Genomic DNA, 20,871 nt, shown 5'->3' on the forward strand with positions numbered 1-20,871 from the left:
TCTATCACTTTTTGCCAGGCAGGTCTGTGCCAGAGCTCTGCAAGTTTTTTTCACAGCATTTAGCTAAATCTAGCAAAGCAAATCCTTTTTGGCCTCTTGCAGTGTGTGTTAGTCAGTGGAGTACCCTATCTGTGATGTAAGCTACACCACCTGTGTATAGAATACAATTTTTTTTACTGCACCTAGTGAAGTAAAACCTTTTGGGCATAGCATCATTCTATTACTCGATCTATACTAACCTCCACCAGGTTGCAAATTCAAAATAATTTTTATCTGCATCTAGCTCTGAAAAAATATTTGGGCTTGTAGCAGTGTGTGGTACTCATTGTATTAAGCCACCTATACCAAGCTCCACCAGCTTTGAAATTAATAATAATTTTTAGCTGCATCTTGCCTGGAAAATAATTTTGGGCATATTAGCAGTGTGTGGTACTCATTCTATTAGGACATCTATACTAAGCTCCACCAGCATTCAAATTACTAATAATTTTTAGCTGCATCTTGCCTGGAAAACAATTTTGGGCATAGCAGTAGTGTGTGGTACTCATTGTATTAGGCCATCTATACCAAGCTCCACCAGCTTTGAAATTACTATTAATTTTTAGCTGCAACTTGCCTGTAAAATTATTTTGGGCATATTAGCAGTGTGTGGTACTCATTGTATTAGGCCATCTATACCAAGCTCCACCAGCTTTGAAATTAATAATAATTTTTAGCTGCATCTTGCCTGGAAAATAATTTTGGGCATATTAGCTGTGTGTAGTACTCATTGTATTAGGCCATCTCTACCAAGCTCCATCAGCTTTGAAATTAATAATAATTTTTAGCTGCATCTAGCCCGGAAAATAATTTTGGGCTTAGTAGCAGTGTGTGGTACTCATTGTATTAGGCCATCTATACCACGCTCCACCAGCTTTGAAGTTAATAATAATTTTTAGCTGCATCTTGCCTGGAAAATAATTTTGGGCATAGTAGTAGTGTGTGGTACTCATTGTATTAGGCCATCTATAGCAAGCTCCACCAGCTTTGAAATTAGTAATAATTTTTAGCTGCATTTAGCCCGGAAAATAATTTTGGGCTTAGTAGCAGTGTGTTGTACTCATTGTATTAGGCCATCTATACTAAGCTCCACCAGTTTTCAAATTACTAATAATTTTTAGCTGCATCTTCCCTGGAAAATAATTTTGGGCATAGTAGCAGTGTGTGGTACTCATTGTTTTAGGCCATCTATACCAAGCTCCACCAGCTTTGAAATTACTAATAATTTTTAGCTGCATCTTGCCTGTAAAATAATTTTGGGCATATTTGCAGTGTGTGGTACTCATTCTATTAGGCCATCTATACTAAGCTCCACCAGTTTTCAAATTACTAATAATTTTTAGCTGCATCTTGCCTGGAAAATAATTTTGGGCATAGTAGCAGTGTGTGGTACTCATTGTATTAGGCCATCTATACCAAGCTCCACCAGCTTTGAAATTAATAATAATTTTTAGCTGCATCTAGCCCGGAAAATAATTTTTCTTCCCAATAGTGGTAGCAATAGAAATATGGGGCGCGCTCCTGGCTAACAAAAATATATGCTTCATAACAAAAAACACCAGCCTAGCCACTGCATTAATAAGATGGCATCATCGTCTCTCCCAGTGCTAGGCCTACTACGCCGGCTAGCATTCCTGTGCCTAAAACACAATGTATGGGTCCGCGCTAGCCACGATGCTGAGGTTTCTAAAGCTGCTGCTAACGCTTTATCACAATTCAATTGGCAGATTTTCACAGAGCTCCTCCCCAATGCCCACCCAACGGGCAACAGTTGCCAACCCTCCCTATGGAATCTAGTGGCGAATAGTTGATGCCATTAATCAGAGCGTCAGTTGCCCCGTCGACGTGGCAAGCATGCGGTAAGGCATGGGAAGAGTGGACACGACTAGTAGCAGGCAGACGGGTTGACCAATGAGAACAAGCCAGATTACAAGTCACCATAGAATTTCTCCACCAGCTATTGATGAGGGGCATATCAGGGGCGTCAGCGCAGCGGTGTCTGACCGGAGTAGCATTTCACTTCCAACTACTGAATTGGGGAGATGTGACAAAGAGATTCATCATCAGACAATCCATAAAAGGGTGGAAAAGGGGTCAGCCAAGTCAGGAGTGTAGACGTCCCGTCCCGTGTCACTAAAACTGATTTCTCACATCATATCCCTAACACCATTAACATGACACTCACAATTTGAAGCAACACTACTGTCTACTGCATTTGCAATCGCCTTCTTCGGGGCGCTATGCATAAGCGAATTAGTCCCTCAATCCAAAATTACCACCAGTGGAGGCTTATTACACCAGGACGTAGTCATAGCTAATAATGCAATACGTCTACGCATACGCCAATCGAAAACGGTTCCAGTGGGCAGGGGCACTTGGGTACTTCTACAACCCACAAACGGTACACTGAGTCGGGTAACAATAGTAAAAACATATATAACCGTCAGATCACAAAGTAATTTCTTCCTATCACACATTGATGGAACGCCATTATCAAGATACCAGTTCCAAGCTATATTTAATAAATGCATAACATCAGCAGGGAACCACCCCAAAGATTACGGGACACACTCATTCCGCATAGGTGCGGCCACGGAAGCAGCAAGAGCAGGACTGTCAGGAACGGAAGTTCAGAGGATAGGGAGATGGTGATCCACGTGTTTGGCGAGATACATAAGACCGGACTTGTTATCCTAACGTGGTTTGTTTCTTTTACAGGTGATGCTAAGCCAACAGTGTGGGTGATAGGCCACTCGTATATATATTGGGCAGAAAAAAGGGTGAAAGTCCGCCCAGGCGGGAGGAAATTAGAGTTTCATAACACATATTTCAACTGGAGAGGTATTAGAGGCCTGCTATGGCCACAGGTACTAATGGAGGTAATCAAGGTAGGGAGAGAGGCAAGAGGTCCAGTCATCTTAGTTATACAGGCCGGGGGAAACGACCTAGGTCATCACAAGAGCGCATAACTAATGGCAATAATGAAACTAGACACTGAGCGTTTCAGAGAATTTTTCACAAAACTAACTATAGTATGGTCAGAGATTGTGCCGATAGCGGTATGGCAAGGTGCGTGAGACATCACGGCCATCGAACGGACAAGGCGCGTAAAAAATATTCGGATGGCAAAATTTAGAAGAGACAGAGGTGGTGTAGTGATTCACTTAATGGATATTGGACTGGACATATTCCTGTCAGGACTCCAGGACGGAGTGGAACAAGCGTTAAGAGTGATGGATGTAGGTGAGAGTCCTGCATACGAGTACGCAGGATCCTCCGTGGCCTGGAAATAGAAAGGACATGTTGGAGAGTTACACTTGTTGGCCAACTTGCCGGTGTGGAGACCCAGGGCATGCTGCAACAAGCTGAATTATTTTAGAAATAAAATGCCTTTCTAATGGAATGAGTATAAAGAGTTATTAAAGCTGTGACCGATCCTCACCCATCCAGTTGTAAGAGTTACATTATTGTATTGTCAAGAAAAGGGGGGCGGTAGGGGGGCTGAGCGTCTGGGTTTGGTTGGGGGTCCCCACAGTCTGCCTAGGCTAGATGCATTTAAAAATTCTTATTAGATACATAGGCGGTGCAGCTTGCATCGCAGCTGGGCTACTACGCCCAAAGTATTGCCTAGGATAGATGCAGTTAAAAATTCTACGCTGACTAGCAAACACTGAAGCTTTGGAGCAGACCTTTGAGTAAACAGCTCTTCAGACTCAACCATCTGTGTTACCCCAAGCCATAGTGTATGTAGTTTCTTACAGTTAAAAGGGGGGGGGAGCGACCCAACCCACCTGGAATTGACGACGCCAATGTCACGGAAAAAACACAGCAAAAGGACTCCAAAAAGAGTCTCCATTTTTTCCCAAAATTGTGGCACAGACACCACTTAAGTGGCATCAATTGCCCCAGAGTTGCTTAAAACGGTTGGTGAGGTGATTTTACCAAATCCTCATGCTTTTAGACTCCCCAGGATGACACAGGGGTAGAAAAGTCCTTGCGGATCCATGATTTGTTCATCTTTATGAACGTGAGTCTGTCTACATTCTCAGTGGACAGCCGCGTGCGCTTATTTGTCAGCACACCACCAGCAGCGCTGAACACACGTTCAGAGAGAACGTTGGCTGCAGGGCATGACAAGATCTCCAAGGCATGAGTGGCGAGCTCTGGCCATTTTTCCAGATTGGAAGCCCAAAATGAGCAAGGGTCCAGTGACACAGTCATAGCTTCGATGTTCACTTGGAGATACTCCTGTACCATCGTCTCTAGGCGTTGACTATGTGTCAGACTTCTTGTCTCCTGTGGCCTTGCAAAGGATGGTCTAAAAAAGTGGTGAAACGATTCCACAAAATTGCTGTTACCAGCAGATACTGTGTTACTGTTACGGTTTGAGTGATGAAGACTCGACAGTCCCACGGTTTGCAAGTTAGAACTGTGAGATTCACTACATGCACCACTGGTGTTTTGTGGAAAAGCACATGTAAGATTCTGCAACAGCCTCTGCTGATACTCCTGCATGCGTGAATCCCTTTCTATGGCAGGAATTATTTCGGCAAATTTACATTTGTACCGGGGATCTAAGAGTGTGGCAACCCAGTAGTCGGGATTACTTTGAATTCTGACAATCCGAGGGTCATGATGCAGGTAGTGCAGCAAGAAGGCACTCATGTGACTTGCGCATCCAGGAGGACCAAGTCCTTGTTGTGTTGGTAGCGAGGTAAGAATCATGCTTCCTTCCTCTGCCCTCTCCCCCCAACCTCGCACAAGAGAAATGTGATCAAGGTCTCCCTCATCTGATGAGTCTTACATGCCCATCGTCAGTTCGTCCTCCACTTCTTCCTCGGCTCCTGCACCTTCCTCAACAGTTTGGCTGCTACCATGCGCCCTGGTTAATCCCTCTCCCCCACCCTCCCATGCCTGCCACCTTGGTGCTGCCGACCGTCTGGACCTTGGAGATGTTATCCCTTCCGCAGACGACTCCTCCTCTACTTCCTCCACCTCCTCTTGTCCCACCACCTGACTCTGAATTCTGTTTAACGTGTGCTCCAGCATGTAAATCACCAGAATAGTCATGCTGATAATGGCATCGTTGTCAGCACTAAACATCATCGTCGCCATTTCAAAACTGTGCAGAAGGGTGTGTGGCACCCCTGAGGGTTCAGTCGCCACAGAGGTACTACATCTCACCCAGAGTTGTGGTATCTCACCCTCAGGTAAGGAAGGAGTATGGCTCAGAACCCTAACACCTGCATCCAACACATACCCGCAGTGGGGGTAGGGCGAGATTGCTCCTAAGGGAGAGCACAGTTCCTGGTCCCTAGCTGGTGGGATAGTCCTATGTAATGGGTGTGGGTGGAGAAAGCAGCTTAGGGGAGCACATGACAGGGAGAGTATAAATAGGAAGCCATCTTAGAGAGATCAAGCAAGTCAGAGGAGTAAAAGTGACAGGAGCAGAGGCTCTGCATGAGCTCTGCTCCGGAGGCGGGCCTAGCCTGTGAGGCCCAGGACTGAAAGAGAGAAGAGAGGAGTGGGAGCAGGGAGGCTCCAGGAACCGAAGGGACCCTAGGGGTATGGGCCGTGCAGAAGGCCACCCGTACGCCCGCTGCTACCAGGAGGTAGAGGGGTCAGGCCAGATAAGGGGAACCGGTCCCTCAACTAGCGGAGAAACAGCAAGGCTCAACTAGAAACCAGAGGCTGCAGAATTTCATGTAGTGCAGGTCAAAGTCCACACCAGTCTCACTAAGAAGGTAGCCACATAGGACCCAGGGGACGGAACACACGTCGCCCGCCAAGGCCCCAGGATACCGGATAGAAGTGTCACTGGGTGTGAGGTGCAGGGAGAAGGCCAGAGAAAGGACACACAGAAGGGGGTCCTGCTAAGTACTCTGGAGTTATCTGGGGGTGGACTGAGCCCCTCACTGAGTACGCACAGCATGACAGGGGAGATTGCTCTGGTACCTGTAATCTGGACTGCAACAACTTTGAGTAAAGATCTTGGGACTACATCACACGGACTCTGTGTTCATTACTGACTCCCTGCACTACAACCACCATCATCCACCCACACTGCCCTGAAGCTACACTCTTCCTGTGGGGAGTAATAATACCATTGCTCCAAAACCACCAGCTTCAGAGGACTGTTCCGCAGCGGCGGCCCCTTTGGCCGCACTCCACAGGTGGCATAGTTGGACATTATAAAACCCATATATACAAATTACCCTTGGATTGACCGCCCTGGGTCACAGACCGGGTCGCTGCCACAGTGACTACAACCCCCAGTGTCTACCGGCCCGGCTCCGGGTACCCCATGGCCCAGGGGGCACGTCAACTTCATAGGTCCCTGATCTGAGACCACTCCTGCAGCGTGATTTGCCACACCTTTGGGGCTTGTCGGTGCTGCCACAGTCGCTGCAACATGTGCAGAGTTGAATTCCACCGTGTCGGCACATCGCATTTCAGCTGGTGAACTGGCAGGCCCAACGACTTCTGTAGAGATGTAAGTCGTTGAGCTGCGGGATGCGAACGGCGGAAGTGAGCACACAGCGACCGTCCCCTCTGCAGAAGGCCATCTATTCCGGGATAGTGGGCTAAAAATTGCTGGACAACCAGGTTCAACACGTGAGCCACACAAGGCATGTGTGTGACATTGCCCCGGCGAAGAGCCGCACCCAGGTTTGCAGCATTGTCGCACACGGCCTTCCCTGGTTTCAGGTCCAGTGGAGACAACCATTCATGAAACTGGGTCTCCAGAGCTGACCACAACTTCTCAGCTGTGTGACTCACATTTCCCAGACATTTCAAAGTAAACACCGCCTGATGACTTTGAGCCCTGCTGCCAACATAGTAAGGAGGTGTGCAGGATTCCTTCTGCGCAGTTAGAAAGCGGGTGGCATTACCAGACAGGCTTTGGGTGCAGGTGGAGGACCGAGAGGAGGTTGAGGAGGCAGAAGCAGTGGAGGAACGTCAAGATAAAGAGGATTGACGTACAACTCGTGGGGACGGCAAGACGTGGACAGCAGCCCCTTGTCCTGCTGTCACCATAGTTACCCAGTGCCCAGTCAGCAACATGTAACGCCCCTGTCCATGCCTACTCGTCCAAGTGTCTGTGATGAAATGCAACCTGTCACACACAGAGTTTCTCAAAGAAGCGGTGATGTTGTGTGCGACATGCTGGTGGAGCGCAGGCACACCTTTCTTTGAGAAGTAGTGCCGACTGGGCATCTGGTACTGGGGCACTGCGACGGACATAAGGTCTCGAAAATCCTCTGTGTCCACAAGGCGGAAAAGCAGCATTTCTGTAGCCAACAGCTTGCAGATGGTGAAATTCAACCTCTTAGCTTTCTCATGGCTAGGAGGAAATGGTCTTTTACTTGTCCACATATGAGGGGCCGAGGGCTGGCTGTTGTGCTTAGACGGGGTTGAGTAGGGTGTCCCCAGCAAACTTGCCGGTCTGTGAGGAAGATGCAGGTGGAAAAGTTAGGTTGCCTTGATCCAAAGGTGGTGCTCTCAATGTCGGAGTGCGCTCAACACCAGCTGGTGTTTCCACTTACAAATGAAATGATGACCTGCCAATCACACTGGCTGTTGCGGGTAAAGAGGTGGCAGGTCTGCGTCCAAAAACATGTGTGACTGCTGTCCCCCCAGTCACAGAGGATGAAGAGGCCGCGGATGCACAAGATGGGGCAGACTGTGGTTGGCCCAGCCCGCTAGGCCGCATTGTAGCACAGTGAGCTTCCCACTGCAACTTATGCTTCATATCCATGTGACGGTTCATGCATGAAGTACTCAAACTATGGATTTTTTGGCCTCTACTTAGCTTTTGGTGACAAATATTACAGATAACACGAGTTGGGTCATCTTTATCGATCTGAAAAAATGCCCAGGCTATGCAAGGCTTAGAGCCCATGCGACCTGAAGAGCCACTACGACTTGTGGTCAGAGGCAGAGTTGTGGTTGAGGATGCAGTTGTTGACATGCTTCCAGTACTCCTTCTCTGTCCAGAAAGGCGCAACCTAACCTCGTCGTCAATAGCATCTGTGACTCCCAGCTGTGCTTGGTATCACAGATCCTAGAAGAGTGCATTGATGGAATCCTTCACAAGAGGCCGCCATAAACATTCACACATCTCCACCTTCCACCTCAGACCAGCAGAGGGAGCCCGTTAGGGACATAAATAGGGAAGGTGGAGCTAGGCAGTTCAGTTCCTCTGAAGAGTTCCTGCAGTAAAGAAGTCTAAGAGAGGTCAGTCTGCAGTGGAGCTCAGTCTAGTCTAGAGAACTCAGTTAATAGTTCAGCAGTGGAGCACGAGGCTCCTGTTAGCTAGATTCAGGGAGCCCAGTTAGAGCTTAAGGTGTGCCGGCGCCATAAGATCGGTGAAGTGCGGCAAGCTGCCGTTAGTGTGTATAGCCTAGTGAGGGCCCGAGTAGGCCGAAGGCGAATGTAGAGTTAGTACATAGAGGGCAGAGGAGCTTAACCAGCTCACCCCGAAGCTTTTACCGGACACCGTATCCGAGCTTACTGGGAACTCTATGATGCAGTAAGGCATAACCGGAATCCCTGGAGAACTACAAGTCCCAGGATCGCTAAGGTGCTGATACGTAACAGAGCCAGGAGACGCTTAGGCCCGCATACTGGGAGCGTGAACTCCAAGACAAGGCCCTACCACAAGGTCAGCCAGCGCAGGACAGAGACAAAGTTAGGCCTAGCTCCAGGCAGGTCAGAAACTTACTACGCAGAGGCAAGAAACAGGAGGCCCTACACCCGCTCATTGGGGAGGATCCTGATATGCACCCTTCACCCTACAGTGCTCCGGGATGTGCCTGAATTTCCACCAGTAAAAGGTACTGAAGTGACTACCGTGTCCGTTCCCGTTCTTGCTCTGACCCAGCTGGGTCTCGCCTGTCCTGCATTCCCCCTGCATATGCTTTTCTGAGGCCTAGCTCCACCTGTGGGGAGCTATACCATCGAGCTGCCTTATCACCGGCCTCAGTGGACTGCTGCAGCGCTGGTGCTTCTCACCAGATACCACAGGTGGCGTCACGAACTCTTATAACATTAACAATTATCCACCCTTTTAAAGAGTGACCCCAGGGTATGGGTCCGTGAGCCGACCACTGCGACATCCCCAAGGCCAGGCAAAGGCCCGGGTACCGAGTCATCCCCTTCCCCTGGGCTAGTCACATCCTCCTCCACCTCCTCTGCTGACCTCATCGACTGGCTGACTATGGGTTGACAGTAAGTGGGATTTCCAACCTCGTCATCATCACCCTGTGTGTTCTCACACCCGTCGTCCTCAGAGCCAACCTCTTCCTGCCCTGACCGAAAAGTCAAGTTGTCGCTCCAATCAGGTATTTGAGTCTCATCATCGACTTCATCATTGTCTCCACCAACAGGAGTTACAGTTTGGGAACAAGGGTCTACATTATGCTCAGAACCTTCTTCATCTGATCCTGGATCCGACTCATAAAGATTCTGGGCATCAGTGCAGATCATTTCCTCGTCTGGATTAACAGAAGCTCTGGAGCAGACCTCCGTTTCCCAGGCTATAGTATGAGTAAACAGCTGTGCAGACTCAACCATCTGTGTTACCCCATACTCAGACGATCAGCTGGAGACTTGGGAGATGTGAGGAAGCAAGTGCGATTGGGGTGACACCTCTGAGGACTGGAGTATTTGTGAAGTTGAAGTTGAGATGGAGGAGAGCCCACTTGAAGGAGCACTTGATATCCGTTGAAGCACCTGCTGTTTTTGTGCCTCATCTGGAATTTGTAGCGATGGGCGTGTCCGTAAGAAAGGGATCGTATCACATTGTCCACGAAAAGAAGTAGACATCTTAGTTTGGCTGGAAGATGGTCTTTCTTCTGCAGATGTTACTCCCCCCCACCGCGGGGGGGCTCGGCCCACCAGCGGACAGGCACCAGTATTGAGAGAGGGGGGCTCTCCGTCAGGGTCCACCGCGGTTCTGGCACAAACCCGGCGACACGGAGGTCGCACGGGCAGGAATGGACTGGCCATGTCGGCTTGGCACTCCAGCATAGTCCCTCTGCCCGCTCGCGCCCGTAACCTCAAAGGGATGCGCAAGCGGCTTTTCTTCCCAGGGCTGTTCCCCACCCATCAGGAACGTGGGGGAGCTCAGGTCGGCCTTCCACTGTACTCCCTTACCTCCCTCACCCTCTTTCCTTCTTCCTTTCTCCATCTAACCCCTTGGCTCTGTGGTGTCCGCTCTCCCTCCAGCTCTCTCCTTCTCACAGGTGGACTACCGCGTGTATTCACACTGTGGCGAATCTTTTGGGCCCAGGCATAAGAAGTTGTCGAGGTAATGGATAATATGTGCCCCCTTAGAAATGTCCATTACAACCCATTCGAGGAAGCAACTAAACGCCTCAAATAGTGAGCAGGATCTGAAGCACCCCATGGGCAAACAGCGATCTATATAGTATGCTCCTTCCCAGAAGCAGCCCAATAGGTGGACACTATTCGGAGGCACAGGTAGTAAGTAACCGGAACGCCTCATCAATGTCTGTTTTGGCCATTAGGGTGCCCCTTCCCAACTTCTTGCTCCGCCTAATTGCCTTGTCAAAGGATGTACAGTATATACTACTGTACTTGGTTCGGCGTCGATGTTGTCGTTTACTGACCTGCCCCTTGGATATGACAAATGGTGGATTAGTCCGAATGTATTGGGTTCCGTTTTTGGCACAACTCACAACGGGGATACCACTACGTCTTGTAAGGAAAGTGTTCTGAATGGAACCGCCATTCTACCTAAAGATATATTTTTTTTAAATTTTCTTGTCACGACGTCTGGGAGTTGGTAGGCTGATTTTAGATTTTTACTCCAGCCTTTCTTGATTTTAGAAGGGCATGACATGCCTATATCTGTGTCTCCCCCTCCTTTTACTCCTCCACCTCTTTTCTTTTCGCATGACTATATGTACTTGTCACTTTTCCATGTGTTAGTTGTGTCTTCTGAGCAGTTTGTCAGCTTTTGGACACCTTTTGAAGTGTTTTCTATGTGTTTCTATGTGTTTTTGTTTGCCTGCCATTGGTTTTAACAGTGTTCGACAGTGTTCGACGAACAGTTCGACGAACAGTTCGGCGAACATACGGGTGTTCGACAAACCGAACCGAACTCGAACACTATGGGGGTGGCTCAACACTTTTGAGGAGTAAAAGGAGGGGGAGACACAGCTATAGGCATGTCATGCCCTTCTAAAACCAAAAAAGTGCGAAGCTGACACGGCCAGTCCGTTCCTGCCCGTGTGACCTCCGTGTCGCCGGGTTTGTGCCAGAGCTGCGGTGGACCCTGACGGCCAGCCCCCCTCTCCCAATACTGGTGCCTGTCCGCTGGTGGGTCGAGCGAGCCCCCCTGCGGTGGAGGCAGGTCTAAGCTTTTTTATTTAAATTGTCTCTCTAATTTGAATGAGTACATTTTAAATCCTTTTACAAGGATCTATTGGAGGGCAAATCTGATGCCAGCAGCCGCGGGAATTACAACTCCAGTAGCGTCCACTAAAGCTGCTGCAGTTAAAAAGCTTTTATAAGGATCGAGCTTGGCGGTCCACTTCAAGGTCTCCTACCGCCAGTCCCAGCCCCTGTGGCTTGGGGTGCCTCCCGATGCTCTTCACTGAGTGTCCCGGGGGCCCGAAGTATTTCCTTTGAAAAAATTAAGTGTCAAAACTACAGTGGTGTAGCTTGCTTAACAGCTGGGATAATCCGCTGACTAGCAGACACTGCTACTAGGCACAAAGTATTTCCTGGGCTAGATGCAGTTAAAACTTTGTAATTAGATACTCTCGTTGGATGCTGAGAAAGCATTCCATATAGTCTCCTGGCACGCCATATATTATTCTCTTAAAAAGCTTGGGGTAGGGGTCTAGGGGACCCTTTTATAGACAAAATCACTGCCCTGTATCGCAATACGTCACCTAGGCTGAAGATAAATGGAACATTTTCATCACCTTTCATAATCACCAATGGGACAAGGCAGGGATGTCCTCTGTCCTCTCTCTTATACATCCTAGTGACGGAGCACCTGCTCTCATCAATTCGCCATAACCCCAATATTAGGTGGATTGAGGTGGGAGGCACCGAGTACAAGTGCTCTGCATTTGCTGATGATGTCCTTGTATATATCCCTCAATCACATACATACATCCCTGCTGTTATGGCTGAAATAGATCACTTTGTTACATGGTCAAATTTTAAAATCAATGCAGCAAAGTCTGAGGCCCTCGATGTCTCCCTCCCCAAATCCATACAGGATTCCATCCAGTCCAACTTTCCCTTTGCCTGGCACTCACAGGGTATCAAATACTTAGGAATTCGTATTCATAGAGACCTCTCCCGTCTATGTTATCTTAATTTTTGGCCCTTTATTGAACAACTCCATACAGACCACGGTTGGCAAGTTAGAACTGTAAAATTCACTACGTGAACCACTGGTGTTTTGTGGAAAAGCACATGAACACTGTGTTCCAAATTATTATGCAAAAAGTGTTTAGAAGTGATAAGGTAAGAATTTTTTTGTTTGTCAGTTAAACTCATTGATGGTGATGTGTGTCAGGGCTCTTTATATCACTGTAGGCAATTGCAGACACCTGTGCTAATAAGTTTGGCAGGTGTGTCCAATGAAAGGCAAGACTACTTAAGAAGGCTGTCCCACATTATTAAGCAGCCTACATTTTCTGCCAAAATGGGAAAGAAAAAGGATGTGTCGGCTGCTGAGAAGCAACAAATTGTGGAGTGTTTAGGTCAAGGCATGACTACAATCAACATTGCCAAGACACTTCATCCTGATCATTGCACAATCAAGAAGTATGTAGCTGATTCACAGTACACACGTGTGCGTGCTGATAAGGGAAAATTGAGGACTCTTTCCTACAGGCAATTACGTCAGGTTAAAAGAGCAGCGGCAAAAAAGCCTTGTCATAGCAGCAGACAAGTTTTTGAAGGTGCTGGTGCCTCCAACGTCCCCCGAACAACAAGATGCAGAGTTCTTCAGAGGTTTGCAGCTGTGCGTAAGCCATCCTGTCGACCTCCTCTATCCACTGCACACAAGCAGAAATGGCTCCAGTGGGCCAAACAATACATAAAGACTGACTTCAAAACTGTTTTGTTCACCGAAGAGTGCCGTGCAACGCTCGATGATCCAGATGGATGGAGTGGAGGATGGCTGCTTAATGGACACCCCATGCAAACACGGCTACGGCGCCAACAAGGAGGAAGTGGAGTAATGTTTTGGGCTGTAATCATGGTGAGAGAGATTGTCAGCCCCTTTAGGATCCCTGAAGGGGTAAAGATGAACTCCATAATGTATGTGGAGCTTCTCAAACAGCACTTCCTGCCATGGTTCAAGAAGAAGAACAGTGTATTCCGCAGCAAGATCATTTTCATGCATGATAATGCACCGTCTCATGCTGCACATAACACATCTGCATCTCTGGCTGATATGGGCATAAAAAGTGACAAACTTATGGTGTGACCCCCATGCTCCCCTGACCTCAACCCCATTGAGAACCTCTGGAGCATCATCAAAAGGAGTGTCTATGATGGCGGGAGGCAGTTCACATCTAAGCAACAGCTCTGGGAGGGTATTCTGTCCTCATGCAAAACAATTGAAGCAGAAACCATCCAAAACCTGACAAATTCAATGGATGAGAGAGTTCAGAAGCTCCTTTTGAGCAAGGGTTCCTATGTGCAAATGTAACATCACCTAGAATTAAGTTTTGAGTTGAAAACTGTTTGATTTCAGTTTCTAATAACCTGCTAATGCTTATAATTTCAAAAATGACCATTTTTTGTTCTTCATTAAAATGAAAAGGTTGATCGAAGAGTGTGGGGGATCTAAGAGTGTGGCAACCCAGTAGTCAGGATTATTTCGAATTCTGACAATCTGAGGGTCATGTTGCAGGTAGTGCAGCAAGAAGGCACTCATGTGTCTTGCGCATTTAGGATCCCCAAAATTATTTTCCGGGCTAGATGCAGCTAAAAATTATTATTAATCTGAAAGCTGGTGGAGCTTTGTATAGATGGCCTAATATAATCAGTACTGCAAACTGCTACAAGGCCAAAATTATTTTAGAGGCAAGATAGAGATAAACATGATTAGTAATAATTTGAAATCTGGTGGAGCTTAGTATAGATGGCCTAATAGAATCAGTACTGCAAACTGTTACAAGGCCAAAATTATTTTACAGGCAAGATACAGATAAACATGATTAGTAATAATTTGAAATCTGGAGGAGCTCAGTATAGATGGCCTAACAGAATCAGTACTGCAAACAGCTACAAGGCCAAAATTATTTTACAGGCAAGATACAGATAAACATGATTAGTAATAATTTGAAATCTGGTGGAGCTTAGTATAGATGGCCTAATAGAATCGGTACTGCACACTGCTCCTATGCCCAAAATTATTTTCCAGTCAAGATACAGATAAAAATGATAATTAATTTGAAAGCTTAAAATGGTTGGTGAGGTGATTTTACCAGATCCTCAAGCTTTTACTCTCCCCAGGATGACACAGGGGTAGAAAAGTCCTTGCGGATCCATGATGTGTTCATCTTTATGAACGTGAGTCTGTCTACATTGTCAGTGGACAGCCGCATGCGCTTATCTGTCAGCACACCACAAGCAGCGCTGAAAACACGTTCAGAGAGAACAAAAATTATTATTAATTTGAAATCTGGTGGAGCTTAGTATAGATGGCCTAATAGAATCAGCACTGCAAACTGCTACAAGGCCAAAATTATTTTAAAGGCAAGATACAGATAAACATGATTAGTAATAATTTGAAATCTGGTGGAGCTTAGTATAGATGGCCTAATAGAATCAGTACTGCAAACTGCTACAAGGCTACAATTATTTTACAGGCAAGATACAGATAAACATGATTATTAATAACACTGGTGTACAAAAAAAAAATTTCTGGCATGGACTTTAAGAACAGTTTAAGACTAATTTGAGGGTGCTGAATTCAAATCTGATCTTATAATTTCTCTATCACAACACATTTTTGCACTATAGGTATATAGCCCATTTTCAATAATTCCAAGAAAAATATAAGTAGTGTATGAAATGTGCCTGTTTATACGGTTCACTAAGGTACATTTAGTTTTCATTTAGTCTCCCAATAAATGTGAAAATATCTTTGTTTTCTTTGAACATGCATAATTCCCATTTGTTATGATAAGAAAGTAAAATAACAGTTTTCAAACACCCTTGTTTTCTGTGCTACTGGGACAGTACAGCTACAGCAGAGCATTGGGTGAAAACTGAATGGCCTCAGTGACAGAGTTTGGCATCTGGCGATAAGAATGTCATCCATGATCCTCTAGTGGATAGGAAGAACATTGTCTTTCCTCCCTTGCACATAAAACTTGGATTGATGAAGCAGTTCGTCAAAGCTCTCAATCACAGAGGAGAATGCTTTAACTATATATGTTCAACTTTTCCTGGTCTTAGTGAAGAGAAGAAAAAGGCTGGAATATTTGATGTACCTCAAATAAGAACACTTATGAGAGACCCAAACTTTATCACATCAATGAATGAAACAAAAGAAAGAGCTTCGAATGCATTTCGTAATGTGGTGCAGAATTTTCTAGGGAATAAGAAAGCAGACAACTATGAAGAGATTGTGGAAGAACTACTAATGAGTCTGCAAAATCTTGGATGTAGAATGAGTATCAAGATTCACTATTTACACAGCCATTTGGACTTTTTTCCAGAGAACCTTGGGGATGTGAGCGAGGAACAAGGGGAGCGTTTTCATCAGGACATTAAAACAATGGAAGAACGGTATCAAGGCCGGTGGGACTCACGTATGATGGCTGACTATTGCTGGAGCTTGATGAGAGACAAGCCAGAAGCTGTACATCACAAATCAGCCAAGAAAAGAAAGTTCAAATAACTGCCATTTGCCATTCATCTGTGTGCCATATTTATGTGTTTTTATATTTTGTAGTTTAATTTTGTAAGTATATTTGATTTGATTTGCTGTACACAGACTTTGTTATTTGTCTGTTAATTTTTGTTGTTCATTGATTAAAAATATACAAAATGTAGTAACGAAAATCATGAGGTTTTTTATCAAAAAACATTCGATAGGAGTAATTTCCATCAAAAATATCTCGAAATCCTGATGTGATAGCCAAAAACGGAGTTCGTATTAGTAATCAGCAGCCAAAATTGACTTAAAATATGTTTTAAAACCTTTTGACAGAAAAATTGCGTTGACCAGTGTAATTTTAAATCTGGTGGAGCTTAGTATAGATGACCTAATAGAATCAGTACTGCAAACTGTTACAAGGCCCAAACTATTTTACAGCCAAGATACAGATAAACATGATTAGTAATTTTAAATCTGGTGGAGTTTAGTATAGATGACCTAATAGAATCAGTACTGCACACTGCTACAAGGCCCAAATTATTTTCCAGCCAAGATACAGATAAACATGATTAGTAATTTTAAATCTAGTGGAGTTTAGTATAGATGGCCTAATAGAATCAGTACTGCACACTGCTACAAGGCCCAAATTATTTTCCAGCCAAGATACAGATAAACATGATTAGTAATTTGAAATCTGGTGGAGTTTAGTATAGATGGCCTAATAGAATCAGTACTTCACAGTGCTACAAGACCAAAATTATTCTAAAGGTAAGATACAGATAAACATGATTAGTAATTTGAAAGCTTAAAATGGTTGGTGAGGTGATTTTAACAAATCATCAAGCTTTTACTCTCCCCAGGATGACACAGGGGTAGAAAAGTCATTTCGGATCCATGATTTGTTCATCTTTATGAACGTGAGTCTGTCTACATTATCAGTGGAGAGCCGCGTGCGCTTATCTGTCAGCACACCACCAGCAGCGCTGAACACACGTTCAGACAGAACGCTGGCTGTGGGGCATGACAAGATCTCCAAGGCGTAAGTGGCGAGCTCCGGCCATTTATCCAGATTGGAAGCCCAAAAAGAGTAAGGATCCAGTGACACAGTCATGGCTTCAATGTTTACTTGGAGATACTCCTGTACCATCGTCTCTAGGCGTTGACTATGTGTCAGACTTCTTGTCTCCTGTGGCCTTGCAAAGGATGGGCTAAGAAAGTGGTGAAATTATTCCGCAAAATTGATGTTACCAGCAGATACTGCGTTTCTGTTACGTTTTGAGTGCTGAACAATCGACAGTCCCACGGTTGGCAAGTTGGAACTGTGAGATTCACTACGTGCACCACTGGTGTTTTGTGGAAAAGCACATGTAAGATTCTGCAACAGTCTCTGCTGATACTCCTGCATGTGTGCATCCCTTTCTATGGCAGGAATAATTTCTGCAAATTTACTTTTGTACCGGGGATCTAACAGTGTGGCAACACAGTAGTCAAGATTATTTCTGATTCTCACAATTCGAGGGTCATGTTGCAGGTAGTGCAGCAAGAAGGCACTCATGTGTCTTGTGCATCCAGGAGCACCAAGTCCCTGTTGTGTTGGTGGCGAGGTAACAATCATGCTTTCTTCCTCTGCCCTCTCCCCCCAACCTCGCACAACAGAAATGTGATCAAGGTCTCCCTCATCTGATGAGTCTTCCATCAGTTTGTCCTCAACTTCTTCCTGGGCTCCTGCACCTTCCTCACTAGTTTGGCTGCTACCATGTGCCCTGGTAAAACCATCTTCCCCACCCTCACATGCCTGCCGCCTTGGTGCCGCCGACCGTCTGGACCTTGCAGATGTTAGCCCTTCCGCATATGTAGCGCCCGGAGGGTTCGGCCGCTACAGGGGTATTGCACCTCAAACCAGAGGTGTGATATACCACTCCCGGGTAAGGATGGAGTGTGGACCAAGGCTCGTTTAGCTGCATGCATCACACACACCCCATTTCCGGGGGACAGCTCAACGGTGCTCCCATTAGACAGTAATGCAGGCACGACAGAATCTGTCCCTGGCTGGAGTGGGGAGGGGGGAGGAAAACCCAGTGATGTAGGAGCAGGAGGGGACGGTTTCTGGGCATAGGCAGGAGCCCATTGGTTGCAAGTCACCTGGGCTCATACACAGAGAGGGAGGTATAAAAGGTGGGCATCATCTTAGTTCTGGGAGTAGAAGAAGTGAGTTCAGACAGTGAGGAGGAGTGGAGAGAAGGAGTTCAGCCAGGAGGGCTGACAGGGAGCTGTGGCTCAGTCTGGGCACCGGAATATAAAGAACTGTGAGTAAAGAACTTGAACTGCAACCCCACGTCTCTGTGCTTCATCGCCGCACCAGCACTACTAGTGCTGGGATGCCCGTGCACCATCACTCCCATCATCCACTCTTACTGCCCTGGGGCTGCACTCTTCCCGTGGGGAGTCACACTACCTCAGCTGCATGCACCATCAGCCCCAGCGGTCTACCTTGCAGCGGCGGTCCACACTGACCGCAATCCACGGGTGGCGTAGTCGGACAATTAACTTAAAACCCTATAAAGACTGCCACTGGTTTGACCACCCTGAGCCACGGGACCGGGTCGCCGCCACGGAGACTACAACCCCCACAGCATCCCACAAAAAAGGCCCGGTTCCGGGTCCCCCACGCGGCCCAGGGGGCGCGTCAACTTTTGGCGTAGTCGGCAGGATCGTTACCAACCCACCACAAACGGGTATTGCGTGCCTGAAAGAGACTTTTCACTTACCTGAGAGAGGTTCCCCGCCATCCGGAGTCGTGTCCCGCCATCTTCAGCCGTTTTCCCGCCATCGGACGCCATCATCAGTCGCTTCCCGCCATCTTCTGCCGTTTTTCCCGCCCCGGCAGAGCGGACGCCATTATGTGCGCGCCAAAAGACAGCAGGAAGCCACCTCCCATCGTGGGCCAGATCCCAGAATGGCGCCAAAGAAGGATCCCGCCCCCAACAGCCATGAGTGCGGCTGTAGAGATGTCTATCAATGTGGGGGGGCTGCCCTTGAAAGTGATTGTCAGCAGAAGGCCCCAGGACCACCCCCAATGGGGGCGGACAGGAAAGAAAACCGTGGGGCAGGGTGCGGTCTGGATCAGTTTGGACAGGCCGCACCCGGGAATGGAAGGAGCGACGAACCCCACCAGCACCCTGGCCCGCAGCCTGCTGCAGGCTGAACCGCCATGCAGCCTGGCAGAGTTGCTGGCACAACTCCCCAGATACCCAGAGCAGCAGTAGAAGACCTGGACCGGAGGATGGTCCGGGCACAGTGGGACGTGATCGCCGGGTGGAAGGAGGACTTGGCCCGGCAAGCCGTGATCTGACCGCAGGAGGCGCTACCACCGCCGAGCAGCACGCCTGCCTCCGAGGGCGGTGAAGGTGGACCGGAGGCCGAAGGCGACGCCGCGGAGGAGGCCACAGAGACCGAGGCAGGTAACGGGGACATCATCACCCCAAGCGCTGAGGCCGCAAGCCTGCCCCCGCCTCCCGTTGCGGGACCCGAAGCTCCGGGAACCGTACCTGCCACCGCGCCTCCGCTACTCCCAGCTAGGCCTCAGGCGGCAAGAGCCGCGGCTACGGCCCGCGCCGTGCCCTTTAACCTCGGGCGCAGTAAAGAGAGAGACGTCACAGGCCGGGACGCAAGGCCTAGTGCACCCGAGCGCCGCTGCCTTACCAGCACCCCCTACCTTGGCTGCGCCACTCCCGGGCACGACCAGCAGGCAACCACCGGCCTGGTCGCAAGGCCGAGTGCCCCCGGGCGCTGCTCCCCAACCGGGGCCCCCTGCCATACTACCCCTGGGCGCGGATCTATTCGCCCAGCACACCGGCCCGGATGGACTGCCCCTGGTGTGGCCGGCCGAGCTGGTCAGTGGCCGCCCATGGAGAGTTCAACCCCAGCGCGAGCCTCTGATACCTGCTCCAGAGCCTGTGGAAGTCACCCCGCCCCCACTACAGGATGTCCAGTTTGAGTGGGACCCCACTGGCGAAAACCTAATGGGGTTCACCCAGGAAACCCGGGCGGACGCAGCCCGTCGCCTGGAGTCCTGCCTTCAGCAGCTGGCGACCTTCAAGAGAGAGCGGCGGGAGAGGCGTATCAGGGAGGAGCGACTCCAAGCCCGGAGCGCAAAACAGAAGTGGAGAGCTCGCCAGAATCCCCAAGCCGCCCGCGGTCCCCGAGCCACCGGGACCGTAGTAAAGTTTCAGCTGGAGCACGGCTGAGGCTTCATTAGAGACCCGGAGGCCACGAACGACGTCTTCGTGACAAGAAAGGACGTCGAGAGTCACCTGCCAGAGGGACATCACGGACGTGACCTGTACCCTGGTGACGTGGTCACCTACACCCGGCACAAGGGCGCAAAGGGATTGTATGCCCTCCACGTCCACCGGCTAACTGAGGAGGAATTGCAGTACCGCTCAGACACTGAGTACCAAGAGGGTCCGGATGGGCCTGAAGACTACCCGGAAGAAGGTGCGCAAGGAAGACACCGCTACTGAAAAGTGGCAGCGCACAAATGTAAATAGTTACCCGTCAGGGTACAAGAACTGTTGTGGGACTGTTACCGGTTTGAAAAGTTGCCCCAACCCCTAAGTTACCTGGCTGGGGACTGAGAACAGCCATCCCATTTCCCTAATCTGGCTGGGGACTGAGAACAGCCATCCCCTTTCCCTACCTGGCCGAGGACTGATAGCGGCCATACCTGTAAATAGTTGCGCTTCCTAAAGCGCCTCCTACTGGCTTTATAAAAAGACTGCAACGTCTACCTCAAGACAATTTTACTGAACTGTTGCACCTTTAAGAAGAAAGAACACCTGGTCGCAAGTTGCACCGCGGCCAGGATCCAAGAATATGTTTTACTTAAAGATGATTTATAATGAAAAGTTTTATATGTTGCTAAAAGAAGTTTTATAGTATTTTAT

This window comes from Phyllobates terribilis, unplaced genomic scaffold (assembly GCF_046119375.1).
Source record: "Phyllobates terribilis strain yellow unplaced genomic scaffold, ASM4611937v1 Scaffold_4__5_contigs__length_816908805, whole genome shotgun sequence".
NCBI lineage: Eukaryota > Metazoa > Chordata > Amphibia > Anura > Dendrobatidae > Phyllobates > Phyllobates terribilis.